At 39.6% G+C, this 21116-nt stretch overlaps 1 pseudogene; it reads left to right on the forward strand.

Moving 5' to 3' along the window:
* The first annotated feature begins 439 nt into the window (after positions 1–439).
* Positions 440–9541, forward strand: LOC128571745 (FMR1-interacting protein NUFIP2-like; annotated as a pseudogene).
* The last annotated feature ends 11575 nt before the right edge of the window (positions 9542–21116 follow it).

Here is a 21116-nt window from a genome sequence, read left to right on the forward strand (position 1 = left end):
AAACATTGGAAATTTAAAAACACACTTCTAAAAATCTATGAGGAAGTTTCAAAGTAAATTAGAAAATATTTTGAATAGAATGAAAATGAAACACATCAAAATGTATGATACTACTAATGTGTTTAGTAAGAAATTCATAGCAATACATTTTTATATTGGAAAATAATTATTTCAAGGTAATAATTAAAATTTTCAGCATAAAAATAACTAACAAAGAGATCAAAATAAACCTTAACCAAGCAGAGGAAAAAATTAAAAAAATAAAGAGCACTTTTCAATAAAATTGAAAAAGAAAAACAATAGAGAAATTTAATGAAATTAAAGTTAGTTCTTTGAAAGTATCATTGAACAGATATACTGAGTGAGCCCTGGGAAGAAGCCTCAGATCCTGACGGTGTAGCAACCAGCAGCCTCAGCCAGGGAGTCCCAGCCGCTTTCAATGGAAGAGAAGTCCGGCCAGCCACAGTGTCAGCACCATCACAGCCACCACCATCCGCACCATCACCCCCAGCAGCAGCAGCAGCAGCCACCACCACCATGTAGAAATATGGTTATTTCTACAACCATAACCACAACCACCACCACCATCATCACCAGCAGCCTCACCATGGAGCCGAGGGCAGCCCCAAGACCCAGCCAAAACAGCTGAAACATGAGCAGAAACACACCCTCCAGCAGCACCAGGGAACGTGGAAGAAGAAAACAGGCTATGGTGAACTAAATGGTAATGCTGGAGAAAGAGAAATATCTTTAAAGAATCTGGGTTCTGATGAAGCTAACAGCCCTATTTCCAGGGTCCTCAATGGCAACCAGCAAGTTGCAGATACTAGCCTGAAACAGACTGTAAAGGCCAGCTTTAATTTGGGAAAGCAGGAATTAAAACCAAGAATTTCATTTAGAAAAACAGTAGAGGATACAGGGAGTCAGCGAGAGACTTCTGAACCCCAAGAGGAGGACTAAAACAGTGGAAAACCGGCAAGTGGTGGCGTGTGTTCAATCCGTCTAAACCCGCCCACAACTGTAAGTTCAGTAGCAGCGAGACTGCAAACCAGAAAGGCCTTACCTGTGAACTGTTTTGATGTCCTTGGACTTGGCACTGAGTTGAACTGCCTTGGGGAAGGCCTGAGCGGGAGTGCGGAGAACTTTGGCCATTGTCTAGGGACCCAGTCTGAGCCGCTGAGCCAGACGGAGCTAATAGTGTTTGGCGGTGGGTCACACGGATCCATTGTCAGTGATCTGCCCCGGCAAGCTCCACCCTCAGGGTCGCAGAGCTAGAAACGGGTGGGAGCTGGTAACCCAGCAACCAAGTAGCCTAAGGGTGGGGTCTGAGCCGCCTTGCAGCCCTAACCCTCAGGGGCAGAGTGAGACCGGTTTTGGCACACTGCGTAAGTGGATAGCCAATTCAGCAGTGATTCCAGCGAGAAAGCTGAGAAAGCTTCTGCTCAGCAAGTTTACAAGTTCAAAGTGCCTTTTAAGTAGACTGAAGAGAGATTTAGGGTGTCTACCTGCTGGGGTTTGAGAAATCAGCAGGTTCCAGTCGTATCAGAACTGTGACTAACATCTCATACCCCAGAAGACCACGTGTTGCCCAGACAATATTCAATAACATATACAAACTGCTTTGTTTTTGGTTGTGTATTTTTTTCTTTTTTTGTTTGCTTGTTTTTTTTGTTTATTTTGACATTGCTGATGATCTTTTGTTTTTTCAATTTCAATCTTTTCCATACAGATCCCTTTTTCTTTCTCAATTTTCCTAGTTTAATTATAATTTCCCATTGCTGCCTTTTTTAATAACTACAACTTCATTTTTGCTAGTGTTTCTACCGATATCATTTGGTTTTTCACCCAATTTTATCCCCGTAAAGTTTTCTGTTTGCTTCTTTTGGTTTGATTTATAGTATTTTTGTCTTTCCTCTCTACTTGGTGGAGGTGGGGTACTGTGTCTGATCAGGTTAGCAAAGAGCTGCTGACCTCAAGGGAACCACGCAACTGGGCACTCCCAGAAGTTGGGGTTTTTTAAGGTTGTGTCAAAGTACCCTACTGTACACCTATATTGCCCTGTCTCCCTCTTTCTGTGCCTCTCTTCTTTTTGTCAATATTCCTTATCCCCACCCCCTCTCCTTTCTCTATCTTTCTTTTTTTCTTATCATTCGGTCCTCCTTTCTTTCATCCCCTTTTTTTGCTCTTCAACCTTCTCACCCTTGTGGTCCTGTAACCCTTAGTCCACAGGCACAAGAACTTAAAGAGCAAGAGGAAGTGAAAGGAAAATTAGGGCAAGGAAACAGATAAAAGAAATCACTCATGAGGAAGAATCAGCAGAAAAATCCAGGCAACATGAAGAACCAGTCTAGAACAACCCCAACAAGGGACCATGAGGTAGCTGCTGCAGATGATTCCACCACTATAGAAATGTTAGGAATGACAGAAAGGGAATTTAGAATACACATGTTGAAAACAATGAAAGAAATGATGGAAACAATGAAGGAAATTGCTAATAAAGTGGAAAATAACCAAAAGGAAATCCAAAAACAGAATCAAATCAGAGATGAACGATATGAAGAATATAAAAAGGATATAGCAGACTGGAAGGAATTGAAACAGTCAATTAGGGAACTTAAAGATGCAATGGAAAGTATCAGCAACAGGTTAGACCATGCAGAAGAAAGAATTTCAGAGGTAGAAGACAAAGTTCTTGAGATAACTCAGACAGTAAAAGAGGCAGAAAAGAAGAGAGAGAAAGCACAACGTTCACTGTCAGAATCATGGGACTTTATGAAGCGTTCCAACATACGAGTTATAGGAATCCCAGAAGGGGAAGAAGAATGCCCCAGAGGAATGGAAGCCATACTAGAGAGTATTATAAAAGAAAATTTCCCAAACATCACCAAAGATTCTGACACACTGCTTTCAGAGGGATATCGGACCCCGGGTCGCCTCAACTCTAACCGAGCTTCTCCAAGACACATTGTGATGAACCTGTCCAAAGTCAAGACAAAAGAAAAGATTCTGCAAGCTGCCAGGAGTAAGTGCCAGTTGACCTACAGGGGCAAATCCATCAGAGTGACCGCAGACTTCTCTAATGAAACTTTCCAAGCAAGAAGACAATGGTCATCTACCTTTAATCTACTTAAACAGAACAATTTTCAGCCCAGAATTCTGTACCCTGCTAAGCTAACCTTCAAAATTGACAGAGAAATCAAATCATTTACGGATATACAAACATTGAGGAAATTCGCCACAACAAGACCAGCTCTACAGGAAATACTACAACCTGTTCTGCACACTGACCACCACAATGGATCAGCAGCAAAGTAAGAACTCAGATATCAAAGGACAGAACCTAACCTCCACACTGATGCAAAAGATAAAACTAAGCAATGGACTCTCACAAAATAAGACAAATAGAATACTACCACACTTATCAATTATCTCAATAAATGTTAATGGCTTGAATTCCCCACTGAAGAGACATAGATTGGCTGACTGGATTCAAAAACACAAGCCATCCATTTGCTGTCTGCAAGAAACACACCTGGCTTCAAAAGACAAATTAAAGCTCCGAGTCAAGGGTTGGAAGACAATTTTTCAGGCAAATGGAATTCAGAAGAAAAGAGGAGTTGCAATCTTATTTTCAGATACATGTGGATTTAAAGCAACTAAAGTCAAAAAAGACAAAGATGGTCACTTTATATTGGTCAAAAGAAAACTACAACAAGAAGACATTTCAATTCTAAATATTTATGCACCCAATTTAAATGCTCCCAGATTCTTGAAGCAGACCTTACTCAGTCTGAGCAATATGTTATCTGATAATACCATCATAACAGGGGACTTTAACACACCTCTTACAGAGCTGGACAGATCTTCTAAACAGAAATTAAACAAAGATGTAAGAGATTTAAATGAGACCCTAGAACAACTATGCTTTATAGATGCATATAGAACACTCCACCCCAAAGATAAAGAATATACATTCTTCTCATCGCCCCATGGAACATTCTCCAAAATTGATCATATCCTGGGACACAAAACAAATATCAACAGAATCAAAAGAATTGCAATTTTACCTTGTATCTTTTCAGACCATAAGGCACTAACGGTGGAACTCAACTCTAACAAAAATGCTCAACCCCACCCAAAGGCATGGAAATTAAACAGTCTTCTGTTGAATAACAGATGGGTGCAGGAAGAAATAAAACAGGAAATCATTAACTTTCTTGAGCATAACAACAATGAAGACACAAGCTACCAAAACCTGTGGGATACTGCAAAAGCAGTTTTCAGAGGAAAATTCATCGCTTTAGATGCCTACATTCGAAAAACAGAAAGGGAGCACATCAACAATCTCACAAGAGATCTTATGGAATTGGTAAAAGAAGAACAATCTAAGCCTAAACTCAGTAGAAGAAAAGAAATATCCAAAATCAAATCAGAGATCAATGAAATTGAAAACAAAAGAATCATTCAGAAAATTAATGAAATAAGGAGTTGGTTTTTTGAAAAAATAAATAAAATAGATAAACCATTGGCCAGACTAACAAGGAATAGAAAAGTAAAATCTCTACTAACCTCAATCAGAAACGATAAAGAGGAAATAACAACTGATCCCACAGAGATACAAGAGATCATCTCTGAATACTACCAGAAACTCTATGCCCAGAAATTTGACAATGTGAAGGAAATGGATCAATACTTGGAATCACACCCTCTCCCTAGACTTAGCCAGGAAGAATTAGAGCTCCTGAACAGACCAATTTCAAGCACTGAGATCAAAGAAACAATAAAAAAGCTTCCAACTAAAAAATGCCCTGGTCCAGATGGCTTCACTCCAGAATTCTATCAAACCTTCAAGGAAGAGCTTATTCCTGTACTGCAGAAATTATTCCAAAAAATTGAGGAAGAAGGAATCTTCCCCAACACATTCTATGAAGCAAACATCACCCTGATACCAAAACCAGGAAAAGACCCAAACAAAAAGGAGAATTTCAGACCAATCTCACTCATGAATATAGACGCAAAAATTCTCAACAAAATCCTAGCCAATAGATTACAGCTTGTCATCAAAAAAGTCATTCATCATGATCAAGTAGGCTTCATCCCAGGGATGCAAGGCTGGTTTAACATACGCAAGTCCATAAACGTTATCCACCATATTAACAGAGGCAAAAATAAAGATCACAAGATCCTCTCAATAGATGCAGAAAAAGCATTTGATAAAATCCAGCATCCTTTTCTAATTAGAACACTGAAGAGTATAGGCATAGGTGGCACATTTCTAAAACTGATTGAAGCTATCTATGACAAACCCACAGCCAATATTTTACTGAATGGAGTAAAACTGAAAGCTTTTCCTCTTAGAACTGGAACCAGACAAGGTTTTCCTCTGTCACCTTTACTATTCAACGTAGTGCTGCAAGTTCTAGCCAATACAATTAGGCAAGACAAGGAAATAAAGGGAATCCAAATGGGAGCAGAGGAGGTCAAACTCTCCCTCTTTGCTGATGACATGATCTTATACTTAGAGAACCCCAAAGACTCAACCACAAGACTCCTAGAAGTCATCAAAAAATACAGTAATGTTTCAGGATATAAAATCAATGTCCACAAGTCAGTAGCCTTTGTATACACCAATAACAGTCAAGATGAGAAGCTAATTAATGACACAACTCCCTTCACCATAGTTTCAAAGAAAATGAAATACCTAGGAATATACCTAACGAAGGAGGTGAAGGACCTCTATAAAGAAAACTATGAACTCCTCAGAAAGGAAATAGCAGAGGATATTAACAAATGGAAGAACATACCATGCTCATGGATGGGAAGAATCAGCATTTTAAAATGTCTATACTTCCCTAAGCAATCTACCTATTCAATGCCATTCCTATCAAAGTACCTACATCGTACTTTCAAGATTTGGAAAAAATGATTCTGCGTTTTGTATGGAACCGGAAAAAAACCCGTATAGCTAAGGCAGTTCTTAGTAACAAAAATAAAGCTGGGGGCATCAGCATACCAGATTTTAGTCTGTACTACAAAGCCATAGTGGTCAAGACAGCATGGTACTGGCACAAAAACAGAGACATAGACACTTGGAATCGAATTGAAAACCAAGAAATGAAACTAACATCTTACAACCACCTAATCTTTGATAAACCAAACAAGAACTTACCTTGGGGGAAAGACTCCCTATTCAATAAATGGTGTTGGGAGAACTGGATGTCTACATGTAAAAGACTGAAACTGGACCCACACCTTTCCCCACTCACAAAAATTGATTCAAGATGGATAAAGGACTTAAATTTAAGGCATGAAACAATAAAAATCCTCAAAGAAAGCATAGGAAAAACACTGGAAGATATTGGCCTGGGGGAAGACTTCATGAAGAAGACTGCCATGGCAATTGCAACAACAACAAAAATAAACAAATGGGACTTCATTAAACTGAAAAGCTTCTGTACAGCTAAGGACACAATAACCAAAGCAAAGAGACAACCTACACTGTGGGAAAGGATATTTGCATATTTTCAATCAGACAAAAGCTTGATAACCAGGATCTATAGAGAATTCAAAGTAATCCACATGAAAAAAGCCAACAATCCCTTATATCAATGGGCAAGAGACATGAATAGAACTTTCTCTAAAGACGACAGACGAATGGCTAACAAACACATGATAAAATGTTCATCATCTCTATATATTAGAGAAATGCAAATCAAAACAACCCTGAGATATCATCTAACCCCAGTGAGAATGGCCCACATCACAAAATCTCAAAACTGCAGATGCTGGCGTGGATGTGGAGAGAAGGGAACACTTTTACACTGCTGGTGGGACTGCAAACTAGTACAACCTTTCTGGAAGGAAGTATGGAGAAACCTCAAAGCACTCAAGCTAGACTTCCCATTTGATCCTGCAATACCATTACTGGGCATCTACCCAGAAGGAAAAAAATCCTTTTATCATAAGGACTCTTGTACTAGACTGTTTATTGCAGCTCAATTTACCGTTGCCAAAATGTGGAAACAGCCTAAATGCCCACCAACCCAGGAATGGATTAACAAGCTATGGTATATGTATACCATGGAATACTATTCAGCCATTAAAAAAAATGGAGACTTTACATCCTTCGTATTAACCTGGATGGAAGTGGAAGACATTATTCTTAGTAAAGTATCACAAGAATGGAGAAGCATGAATCCTATGTACTCAATCTTGATATGAGGACAATTAACGACAATTAAGGTTATGGGGGGGGAAGCAGAAGGAGGGATGGAGGGAGGAGGGTGGGGCCTTAGTGTGTTTCACACTTTATGGGGGCAAGATATGATTGCAAGAGGGACTTTACCTAACAATTGCAATCAGTGTAACTGGCTTATTGTACCCTCAATGAATCCCCAACAATAAAAAAAAAAAAGAAAGAAAAAGAAAATAAATCTGGAGAGAACCAGTCCATAGAGAAGACCGATACTATAGCAATTCCAAATGGTGTTGTAACGAATAATTCTGGCTATATTACTAATAGTTACATGGGTAAAAGAGCAGATAATGATGGTAGTGGACCTGAAAGCGGATATACCACTCCTAAAAAAAGAAAAGCTAGGTGCAATAGTGTCAAGGGTTATAAAAACCTTAATTTAGTGCAGGACAAAATAATGCAACAAGGGTCTAATGTCCCAACCTTAAAACAAGGACTTGAAAATTTCAAGCATGACCATAGTGAACAAAAGGGAATTCGAGTAGATGGTTAAAAGTCCATTTGGAAGTATGAAACTGGGCCTGGAGGCACAAGTGGTGGAAAACCTGCTGTGGGTGATCTGCTTCGGGAAAAGCTCAGATGTTAAACCTGGTGCAAGCAGCAAAAAGTTTGATGATGGATCCAAAGAAAAGCATGCTTCAGCTGTTGCCTCCAAAGAGGACTCACGGACACCATTTAAACCACCCTCAGTTTTTCCAGTGGACAATAGCAACGCTAAAATAGTTCCTAAAATAAGTTATGCAAGCAAAGTTAAGGAAAACCTCAACAAAACCATACAGAACTCTTCTGTGTCACCATCTTTATCTTCATCCATTTCAGCATCTACTGGGGAAACTCAGACCCAATCTTCAAGTCGGTTATCCCATGTTCCTGTGTCAGCGCTGAAATCTGTTACTTCTGCCAGCTTTTCTAATGGGCCCGTTTTAGCAGGGACTGATGCAAGTGTATATCCTTCAGGGGGCCAGCCACTGCTAACTACTGCTGCTAATACTCTCACATCCATTTCTTCTGAGACTGATTCAGTTCTCCAGAACATGAGTCTAACTTCAGCAGCTGTTGAACAAATTAAGTCTAGCCTTTTTATCTACCCTTCAAATATGCAAACTGTGCTGTTGAACACAGCACAAGTGGATCTGCCCTCTCAGACAGATCAGCAAAACCTGGGGGATATCTTCCAGAATCAGTGGGGTTTATCATTTAGAAATGAACCCAGTGCTGGCCCTGAGACTGTTACTGGGAAGTCATCAGATCACAAAGTGATGGAGGTGACATTTCAAGGAGAATATCCCGCAGCTTTGGTTTCACAGGGTGCTGAAATAATCCCCTCAGGAACTGAGCATCCTGTGTTTCCCAAGGCTTATGAGCTGGAGAAACAGACTAATCCTCAAGTTCTGGGTAGCATTCTGAAATCTGGGACTAATAGTGAGAGTGGAGCCTTTGTAACACTGTCATATAGGTGACCTGCAAAAGGCAGACACCAGTAGTCAAGGTGCTTTAGTGTTTCTCTCAAAGGACTACGAGATAGAAAATCAAAATCTTCTGGTCTCTCCTATGAACACTTTGTTAGGCTCCTCCAAAGAACAGAGATCCAGAGAGGCCTAAAAGAAATGATAGCTGGGGTTCTTTTGACCTGAGGGCTGCTACTGTATATCACACTAAAGAAATGGAATCTGTTTGGAATTTGCAGAAGCAAGATCCCAAAAGGATAATCACTTACAATGAAGCCATGGATAGTCCAGATCAATGAAGGACCAGACTGCCTATTTGCAACCTTTCTGCAGCATTAGAGCCACCGTTCATGGGGGTCACAGGTTTTTATGCTCCTAGATCTTCAACGCAGCAGAGGAACCATAAGTAGAATCACAGGATAATATATACAAATATATATATACATAGTTATTTTTAAAAAGGCAACTGAAAGTAATTAGACTTCTTAAGGAATCAAATTTATTTCAAGAGACTACACATGGTTATTTAATCTCCAGTACTGAATAGTTTTTTTTTTCTTCTTTTGTTTTTGTTTTTAAGTGTGAATGCAAGTGATTAATGAATACAGACTTACAAGTGTGGTTCTAAAGTTCCTTCTGTCATCAACTTGGGCAACAAATGACCCACTGGAAAGGCAAATCCATGTAAAAGATCTCTGTATTTTGTTCTGTGACTAAAGTGATACACTAATCATGGGTAACCCAGAATGATTCAACATTTTCCCCCCACTCCTCCTCTGATCTTTTGGTTTTACTTTAGGCCCTGCGAGAATGTTGGATAAATGCCTTGAAGTTTGCAGGGGTGTATTTTTTTAGCAAATATGATTTGCATGTCTCACCAGGAGTTAAGCAGCCTCTGTGGGTTGTTAGGGGAATATTTTCTTTCCTTTTATTTTTTGTGGGGTGGGGATAAGGGAGGGCCTTGAAGTTATAATTCTGGAATAGTTGGTGGTACATAGTTAAACTTGGCTTCAGTTACCTATTGGACTTTAACAACTGAAGAATCCATGAGTGTCATTTTTAAAAAGTTGCAGAACAAGCAATTGGCGTGGATATTCAATATAGTAAAATTTTCCTGTGCCCATATTTTAATGTAATTGTATAACTGGGAGCAAAAAATATAATCTGCTTTCCAACTGTAGGTGCTTCAGACTTGGTCTCTGTCACTAACACTAAATGTGCTGTTTCCCTTGTTTTTCATCAAACATCTAGAAGAAATTTCTGTACTTTTCTATAAATTCTCTCTTTTAATTTCTCAGCAAAATCTAAGAGGGGAATAAAAATGTTCATTAAAACTAAAACATCATGTTTTTAGCCAGTGAAGAGGTAATAAACCCTGCCTATAAAAAAAAAGTATCATTGAAATTGACAAACCTCTAGTAAGACTGACAAAAATAGACACAAATTACCAACAGCAGGAGTAAAAGAAAGGCTATCCCTATAGACCCTGCAGACATTAACAAGACAGTAGGTGAATACTCCAAATAACATCATGTGCCTAAATTTGACCACCAAATAATAAAAATGGCCATTTTCTCAAAATCCACAAACTGTCAAAATTCACACAAGAAAAAATAAATAAGACAAGTCCTTAAATTAGTTGGTTGAGACTGCTATAACAATGTACCACAAACTAGGTAGCTTAAACAACACAAACTTACTGCTCATAAGTAACTGGAAGTCTGAGATCATGTCAGAAGGATCTGCAGGACAGCAGAGTTGGTTCCTTCTGTGCAATATCAAGACTTACTATAAGGCTACATTAATCATATACTGTATGCTCACAAAAGGATAGGCACTCAGAACAATGCACTGGAACAGAAAGTGTACACATAACCCCACAAAAGTATGGACAATTAATATTTTATAAAGGTACAGAGCCAATGTAACAGAGTAAAGATAGTCTTTGTACAATTGTATATTTATATGCAGAAAAGTAAACCTCAGGCTAATAAAAATTTAGTTTTATTTTATACAATATATACCCAAAATAAATCTCAAGTCCTAAATGTAAACCTAAATGTAAAACATAAAACCATAAATGTTTTAGAAGAAAACACAATGGAAAATCTTCATGACTTTGAGTTAGGAAAAGAGCTCATGGATATGACACCAAAAGCATAATCCAAAAAAACAAAAAATTCATTAAACAGATATTTTCAAATGTAAAATTTTTATTTTATGAGAGATACTGTTAGGAGAATGAAAGGGCAAGCCACACACATAGATAGGGTAAGCTCTGAGTTCTGCACTTTGAAGGGGTATCATGCCTGCTATCAAGTTGGCAAAGCAAAAGTATACTGGGCACCACACAATCTTTAGTCTGGAACAACTCACAGCATTGAAAGAAGAGTTTAAGAGGACCATGCGCTCAAAGTGAGTTACCATAGAACAGCGGTTCTCGACCTGAGGGTCGCGACCCCTTTGTAACAATGAAAATATATAGCAGCATTAGAAAGGTTGTGAACCACAGCCATAGAGGAACTGTCTTCAAGGATCCACCTTGATGAATCAGTAATAATGATCCGGTACAAGAACTGATGTGTCACATAGAAAAAGGGGTAGGAGTACCAACAAATTCAGTCAAATTTGTCACCAGGAGCATCAAACCAGACTATTTCAGTGAAGGAGGAGGAGATACCCTTACCCATAAGGGCTGCAAACTCTCATCCACTGAGTCCTGGAATTTTGGATGCTTCTTACCATGATCTACATAGGCCTTCTGGTATCAAGGAACCTGGATGGACTGGTGCTTCTGTGAGCCATCATCACAAGATTCTTAGCCTTCTGACTTTCAACAGTCATGTCTGGGGGATTCTGATCCTCCTTGGGCCTCCATTCCCTATGAAATAGATGGATTTGGGCAGCTAGATGACCTACCTGGGGAAGAGGATCCTAGCATGCTAGGTCAGTATCTTTTCCACTGTGCCTTGGTTGAGGAAGCATGGCCAGCACTGACCTCTAGTATAACTCCTACCATACCAACAGTTCCTGAGAAACATCAGCAATTCAAATCCTGACCAACTAAGAGGCATCACCAAACATCTTTAATATATTGACTCTAGTCCAAACAGGTCAGACCCCATGGATTTTTCTTTTTCTGTAAGAAAAAAAATGAAACCCCTTACATGTCATCATTACCTGAATATTCCATATTCCATTTGAGTGCCTTCTCACACAAATTTCACCTTTAAATATAGTTATCAGGGGGTGGGGGGGGAAGGCAAGCCACAGATTAGGAGAAAATACTTTTGAATCACACATCCAAAGAGGACTTTTAACCAGAATATATAAAGAACTCTCAAAACTCAACACTAAGAAAATCCAGCTTAAAAATGGCCAAACGACTTGAACAGTCACGTCACCCACAGGGATGCATGAATGACAAGCTGTGAAAAGATGTTCAACATCATTCACCATTAAGAAAACACAAATTGAGACCCTCCCGGACCTCCATAAGAGCTGCACTGGGACACTCCCAGGCCACAGGAAGAGCTGCACCAGGACCCTCCTGGACCTCCAGAAGAGCTGTGCCGGGACCTGCAATCAGAACCCTCACGGACCTCCGGAAAGGCTGCTCTGCAACCTGTGATCAGCACCCTTCTGACCCTGGTAAGACCTGCACTGTGACCTGCACTGGAACCCTCCCAGACCTCCAGAAGAGCTGTGCCGGGACCCGAGATCAGCACCCTCCCGGACTGCTGGAAGAGCTGCACCACCCAGACCCCAGTAAGAGCTGCACCGGGACCTGATACCCAACACACTGGACCTTCCCACGCCCTGACCAGGAGCCAGGAGCCACGCAACCACACGTCTTCCCTCCTGTACCCTCCCTGCCTCAACACTGCCCACTGGTCTGGCCAGGGACTCTGGTAGCTGCGTGCCCTCCCTGCCTCTGCACAGAGCCCTTCTCCTGGCCAGAGACTGCTGGAGCCTTGGGCTCTCTGTGCCAAAGTCACAGGGTGCCAGGAATTCCCAGAACCATGTGCACCACCCGCCACCCTGTTGCTGGATCCAGGGGTGTCACACTCCAGACCTGCTCCCACAACCAGAATTCCCTGGCTGGGCAGCCCAAGAAGAGCTACACAGGGTCACTCCCTACAAAGATCCAGCAACAATAGAGTGATCCCCCCGGGGTCTAATCTTGGAGAGACACCACCCCAAATCTGAGAAAGGCCAGAGGCAACGGTGAAAAACAATCATGAGATGAAATCAAAGGAAAAACTCTGGCAATATGAATAAACAGAGTAGATCAACTCCCCCAAGGAATAATGGGGCAGACATAGCACAAGATCCCACGCACAAACAAATAGCTGAGGTATCAGAAATCAAATTCAGAATATGGATAGCAAATAAGATGGAATTATAATTCCAAGCAGTAACCCAAAAGATGTCTCAAGAATTCAACGAATTCAAAGACCTAATGACCAAAGACTTTGGTCTTTGAGACATTCAGATAAGAAGTTGCAGCCCTCAAAGATCTGAGAAACACAGTAGAACCCCTCAGTAACAGAATGGAGCAAGTAGAAGAAAGGATTTCTGACATGGAAGACAAAGCTTTTCAATGCTCCTAAACTCTCGGAGAGGCAGAGAAATGGAGGGCAAAAGCAGATCACTCTCTCAGAGAGCTCTGGGATAATTCAAAGAAAATTAATATTCGTCTTATAGGGATCCCCGAAAGCCATAAAGTGGCTTCACAAGGCACAGAGTCTCTTCTCCATAAGATTATGAAAGAGAACTTTCCAGACATGCCAAGAGATTCAGAAATTCAGATAGCAGACAGTTTCAGAACTCCAGCATGACTCAACCCGAATAAGACATCCCCCAGGCACATCATAATAAATTTCCCTAAAGTTAATATGAAGGAGAAAATTCTGAAAGCTGCCAAACAAAAGAAAACCATTACCTATAAGGGGAAGAATATTAGAATAACTGCAGATCTCTCTGCTAAAACCTTTCAAGCTACAAGAGGATGGTCATCGACTTTTAATCTCCTAAAACAAAATAACTTTCAACCCAGGATCCTGTACCCAGCTAAACTGAGTTTCATTTATGATGCAGAAATTAAATACTTTAATGACATTCACATGTTGAAGAAATTTGCCATAACTAAACAAGCTCTCCATGATATTCTCAGACCTATCCTCCATAAAGGCCAGCATAATCCTCCACCACAAAAGTTAACCCACCCAGAAAACTTTGATCAAATTCCAACTTCCACAGTCGCAAAAGGATGAAAAATGTCCACCAGACTCTCGAAAGGTTTATCAATATTCTCAATTAATGTGAATGGTTTAAGTTGTCCTCTAAAGAGGCACAGGTTGGCTGACTAGATACAAAAACTCAAGCCAGATTTCTGCTGCATACAAGAATCTCATCTTACATTAAAAGACAAATATAAACTGAAGGTGAAAGGATGGTCATCTATACCCCAGGAACATGGAAAGCAGACAAAAGCAGGCGTTGCAATCCTACTCACAGATGCAATAGGCTTTAAACCAACCAAAATAAGGAAGGATAATGATGGACACTTCACATTTGTTAAAGGTAATACTCAATATGATGAGATTTCAATTATTAATATTTATGCACCCAACCAGAACGCACCTCAATTTATAAGAGAAACTCTAACAGACATGAGCAACTTGATTTCCTACAGTTCCATGGTAGTTGGAGATTTTAACACCCCTTTAGCAGTGCTGGATAGATCCTCCAAAAAGAAGCTAAGCAAAGAAATCTTAGATTTAAACTTAACCATTCAACATCTGGACTTAAACAGACATCTGCAGAACATTTCATACCAATAAAACAGAATAAACATTCTTCTCATCAGCACATGGAATATACTCCAAAATTCACCCCATCCTGGGCCACAAATCTAACCTCAGCAAATTTAAAAAAAAAAAAAATGGAAATTATTCCTTGCATCTTCTCAGACAATCCTGGAATAAAAGTTGAACTCAATAACAACAGGAATCTACATACCCATACAAGAACATGGAAGCTAAATAACCTTATGCTGAAGGTTATAGATGAGACTAAGGAGGAAATCACCAAATTTTTGGAACAAAACAACAATGAAGACCCGAATTATCAGAACCTCTGGCATATGGCAAAGACAGTCCTAAGAGGGAAATTTACAGCACTGCAAGCCTTCCTCAAGAAAAGGAAAAGAGAGGAAGTTAATAACTTAACGGGACATCTCAAGCAACTGGAGGAGGAAGAACATTCCAACCCTAAACCAATCAGAAAAAGAAAGAAATAACCAAAATCAGAGCAGAATTAAATGAAATTGAAAACAAAGAATAATACAACAGATCAATAAATCCAAAAGGTGGTTTTTCAAAAAAGTCAATAAAATAGATAAACCTTTGGCCAACCTAACCAGGAAAAAAAGAGTAAAATTTTGAATTTCATCAATCAGAAATGGTAACAATGAAATAACAACAGACCCCTCAGAAATTGAAAAACTCCTTAATGAATATTACAAGAAACTTTGCTCTCAGAAATATGAAAATCTGAAAGAAATAGACCAATACATGGAAGTATGCCACCTACCAAGACACAGCCAGAATGAAGTTGAAATGTTGAACAGGCCTATATCAAGTTCTGAAATAGCATCAATTTTACAAAATCTCCTTAAAAAGAAAAGTCCAGGACCAGATGGCTTTACCAAACCTTTAAGGAAGAACTACTACCTATATTACTAAACCTCTTCCAAAATATAGAAAAAGAAGGAATACTACCCAACACATTCTATGAAGCAAACAACACCTTGATCCCTAAACCACAGAAAGACCCAACAGGGAAAGAAAATTATATACTAATATCACTAATGAATATTGATGCAAAAATACTCAATAAGATCCTAACAAACAGAATCCAACAACATATCAAAAAAATTACACACTACGACCAAGTGGGATTTATCCCAGGTTCTCAGATATCCCAGGCTGGTTCAATATACGTGAATCTATAAGTATAATTCAGCACATAAACTAAAAAATAAAGACCATATGATTCTCTCATTGATGCAGAAAAGGCTTTTGATAATATCCAGCATTGCTTCATGATCAGAACACTTAAGAAAATTGGTATAGAAGGGACATTTCTTAAACTAATAGAGGCCATCTACAGCAAACTCACAGCCAATATCGTATTCAATGGACTTAAATTGAAATCATTTCCACTTAGATCAGGAACCAGGCAACGTTGCCCATTGTCTCCATTGCTCTTTAACATTGTAATGGAACTTTTAGCTATTGCAATTAGGGAAGAAAAGGCGAACAAGTGTATCCACATAGGGTCAGAAGAGATCAATCTTTCACTCTTAGCAGATGACATGATCATATACCTGGGAAACACTAGGGATTTTACTACAAAACTTGTAGAAGCGATCAAGGAATACAGCAATGTCTCAGGCTACAAAATCAACATTCATAAATCTGTAGCCTTTATATATACCAACAATAGCCAAGCGGAAAAAACAGTCAAGGACTCTATTCCTTTCACATTAGTGCCAAAGAAGATGAAATATTTGGGAGTTTATCTAACAAAGAACGTGAAAGAGCTCTATAAAGAAAACTATGAAACTTTAAGAAAAGAAATAGCTGAAGATGTTAACAAATAGAAAAACATACCATGCTCATGGCTGAGAAGAATCAACATCATTAAAATGTCAATATTACCCAAAGCAATATATAATTTTAATGCAATTCCTATAAAAGCTCCATTATCATGTTTTAAAGATCTTGAAAAAATAACACTTCATTTTATATGGAATCAGAAAAAAATCTTGAATAGCCAGAACACTACTCAGAAATAAAAACAAAGCAGAAGGAATCATGCTATCAGAACTGAAACTGTACTATAAATCGATAGTGATCAAAACAGCATGGTACTGGCACAAAAACAGAGAGGTAGATATCTGGAACAGAAAAGAGAACCAAGAGATAAATCCAGCTACTTACCATTATTTGATATTTGACAAGCCAATTAAAAACATTCAGTGGGGAAAAGATTTCCTATTTAACAAATGGTGCTGGGTGAACTGGCTGGCGATCTGTAAAAGACTGAAACTGGACCCACACCTTTCACCATTAACTAAGATAGATTCTCACTGGATAAAAGATTTAAACTTAAGACATGAAACTATAAAAATATAATAAAGAAAGTGCAGGAAAAACTCTTGAAGGAATCGGCCTGGGTGAATATTTTATGAGGAGGACTCCACAGGAAATTGAAACAGTATCACAAATACATTACTGGGACCTGATCAAACTAAAAAGCTTCTGCACAGCCAAGAACATAGTAAGTAAAGCAAGCAGACAGCCCTCAGAATAGGAGAAAAGTATTTGCAGGTTATACCTCCGATAAAGGTTTAATAACCAGAATCCACAGAGAACTCAAACGTATTAGCAAGAAAAGAACAAATGATCCCTTCTCAGGGTGTGCAAAGGATTTGAAGAGAAACTTCTCTAAAGAAGATAGTCACATGATCTACAAACACATGAAAAAAAGCTCATCCTTAAAAATCAGAGAAATGCAAATCAAAACTACTTTGAGATAACACCTAACCCCAGTAAGAGTAGCCCACGTAACAAAATCCCAAAACCAGAGATGTTGGCATGGATGCGGAGAATAGGGCACACTTCTACACTGCTGGTGGGAATGCACACTAATACGTCCCTGTTGGAAGGATGTTTGGAGAATACTTAGAAACCTAAAAATAGACATGCCATTGGATCCTATAATTCCTTTACTAGGTATATACCCAGAAGACCAAAAATCACAATATAAAAAAGACAGCTGTGGCTCAGTGAGTAGGGCGCCGGCCCCATATGCCGAGGGTGGCGGGTTTGGACCCAGCCCTGGCCAAACTGCAACAACAAAAAAAAAATAGCCGGGCGTTGTGGCGGGCGCTTGTAGTCCCAGCGGCTCGGGAGGCTGAGGCAAGAGAATCGCGTAAGCCCAGGAGTTGGAGGTTGCTGTGAGCCATGTGATGCCATGGCACTCTACCCGAGGGCGGTACAGTCAGACTCTGTCTCTACAGAAAAAAATAAAAAGATATCTGTACCAGAATGTTTATTGTAGCCCAATTCATAATTGCTAAGTCATGGAAGAAACCCAAGTGCCCATCGACCCACGAATGGACTAGCAAATTGTGGTACATGTATACCATAGAATATTATGCAGCCTTAAAGAAAGCCTTTAAGGCTTTCATGCTTACATGGATGGAGCTGGAACATATTCTTCTTAGCAAAGTATCTCAAGAATGGAAGAAAAAGAATCCAATGTACTCTGCCCTACTATGAAGCTAATTTATAGCCTTTATATGAAGGCTATAACCCAACTATAGCACAAGAATATGGGGAAAGGGCCAAGGGAGGGGAAGGGAAGGAGGAAGTCAGGGTGGAGGGAGGGTAGTGGGTGGGTGCATCTTAGAATGGGTACAGGCAAAACCTGCTAAATGCAGAATACAGATGTCTACATACAATAACTAAGAAAATGCCATGAAGGCTATGTTGAACAGTATGATGAGAATATTTCAGATTGTATATGAAACCAGCACATTGTACCCCTTGATTGCACAAATGTACACAGCTATGATTTAACAATAAAAAAAATAAATAAAGTCGGGGCGGCGCCTGTGGCTCAAGGAGTAGGGCGCCGGTCCCATATGCCGGAGGTGGCGGGTTCAAACCCAGCCCCAGCCAAAAAAAAACAAAAAAATAAATAAATAAAGTCAATACAAAAAAAAAAAAAAGAAAAGAGAACACAAATTTAAATCATGATGTTCTTCCACTGCACACTTATTAAAATGGCTAAAATTTAAAATATGGAGAATATGAAGTCCTGGCAAGGATGCTGAGCAACTGGGATTCTCAGACATTGCTGAAGGAGATGCAAAAAGACACAGCTCCTCTGGAAAACAACTTGGCAGTGTTTCATAACGTTAAGCATATATTGACCCTGTAACTCTAGCATCCCTTCTCACACTTATGCATTTACTTGAAAGAAATTAAAACTTAAGTTTACACAAAAACCTGTACATGAATGTTTATAGCAGCTCTATTCATAATTGCCAATAATTGGAAACAACCCAAAAGGCCTTCCACAGCAGAATGAATAAACAAGCAAACTACTGATTCAGAACAACATGGATGAATGTCAAAGGCAAAGGCACTCTGCAGAGTAAAAGAACCCAGTTTCAAAATGTTGTGTATTCTGGTTCCATTTATAAGACTTTCTTGAAAAGACTCTATGTATGCTTATGGAGAACAAGTTAATATATGCCAGGGACTAGCAAGTTAGGGGAGAATGTGCAAGAGATTTGTAAATCATGAAGCCATTCTATAGCTTGTCTGTAGTTGTGGTTACATAAATTACCTGCCTTGAAATTTATATACCTATACACCAAAAATGAAGTTTACTACATGATGGGTTTTTCAGAATAAAACGTCCCACCCAACATGTATATTGCACATTTTCCATATGAAGGACACATTAACAGCTCAGACTTTATTCCTACAACAGCAAACTATGTAACCTGATCATATATACCTCCATATTGATCTGAAATACTAAAAGGTAAATAAAATAATAAAAAAAAAACTGGTTCAACTAATCCAGGCCATAGAAAAAATACAGAGGGCTTTATATATTTTATGGAATCTATAAAACTTTAACTCAAAATCTGGTAAAGATAACACACAAAAAGAAAACTTTCTTTTAAATATGAACACAAAATTTTTAAGTAAAATATTATCAAAGAGAATCCAGCTTTGTCACAAATGAAAAGCCAGTGTGTCCAAGAAGGGTTTATTCCAAGAATACAAGGATAGATCATTTTCAGGAGACATATCATCAGAATTAATTTCACTAATCATTAAAAGAGAAGTAGCAAACAATCACAACAATGATGCTGAAATAGATTTTCTGAAACTCAGATACTATTCTTACTAAAAATTTCAAGTAAGTAGCAATTGAAGGGGATCACTTCACGGTAATAAAGACTATTATTAAAAGCCAACAAAAGACATTATCAAAGATTTCCTACGTATATAGAATACATACATACATGTTATAAACAATGTAAATTGGGGAGATGGAGCATGATGGCGGATGGGAGGGATGTTTAGCTCATCTTTCCCAAATCAGGTGAAAGCAAGGGGACTCTAAATCTTTTCCTCATGTGGAGTGTTGATGTGGACAGGCAGCTAGAGGTGTGCAGTGAATTGGTAGATTCCTGTATTTGAGGTGTAATCCAAAGCCATGGACTCTGCTGTAGAAATTTCCCAAGGTGCCAGTGGCTGGCGGCCAGCAGCCGGCCCCTCCCCCACAGAGGACTGCAGTTCCCAGTTTGTGGGGAAACCTAGGTATTTGATGGAAATTTCAGTGAAGTGTGGATTGCTGAGCGGAATTTGGTGACCAGAAAGGGGTTCCATTCCTAGGCAGCCCAATAAAAAATTAAGGGCAAAGGATCTCACCTGGGAAAGACACATTTTGAAATGTCAGAAATGGCAGACACCTTTTCTCAGAACAGCAGGTGTGATTGAATAGAACAGACTATTCCTGGTAGGGAATATTGGTGTGGATTGGCAGTTCAGGGTGTGCAGTGAACTGGCAGGTTGCTGGACTCAAAAGTGAGATTCTGAGCAGTGGAAACTGAAAGAAAGGTCTCAGCACCACTGCTGAGGCAGAGGGAGCCGGGGGCAACCAACCCCTCCCCCACAGAGAATTTCAGTTCCCAGTTTGCAAAGAATCTGGGAGCTGGTGGAAAGATTTGTGAAGTGTGGACTCCTGCACCGAGTTTAGAGATCAGATAGGGGTGCCATCTGGAACATAATAGCCAAAGTTACACAACAGTTAGGAAACAGACATATATTGAAACTTCAGACATGGCAACAGGCCAGAACAAGGGGGAATAAGGGATGACATCTGACTGGAGCCAGCTCTTAATGGAAGCTCCAGTCCAGAGGGATAGATAATAGCCAGAAAGAACCCAACAAAGCCAAAGGAGGGGAGCCAAGATGAGAGATGAGATATATAATTGCTCTTCTTCCATGCTAAGGCAATCTTCGACCCCAAAGAAACTAATTTCAGGTACAGATCTCATCCCAAAGAGGTTGTGTGGGCTTCCCATCCCCTAAGAGAGTTGCTTGGTTGCTGTGTGATCTCTAATGAACTGAGGCTCTCCTTCCGCACCCCAATGGAGGGAATTACTGGAAGTTCGGACTCCTCCTCCAGGGAGCCCCAGCTGTGGGCCAGGAATTCCCTTGTCTGGCAGGAATTTTGAACAAATATTTTCCTTGCCACCTTGAACCTCCAGTCTACCACTCCCCCCTGGCCTGACAGTCTAGAAGTCCAACTCC

The sequence above is a fragment of the Nycticebus coucang genome, chromosome 2 (genome assembly GCF_027406575.1).
Source record: "Nycticebus coucang isolate mNycCou1 chromosome 2, mNycCou1.pri, whole genome shotgun sequence".
NCBI classification, from domain to species: Eukaryota; Metazoa; Chordata; class Mammalia; order Primates; family Lorisidae; genus Nycticebus; species Nycticebus coucang.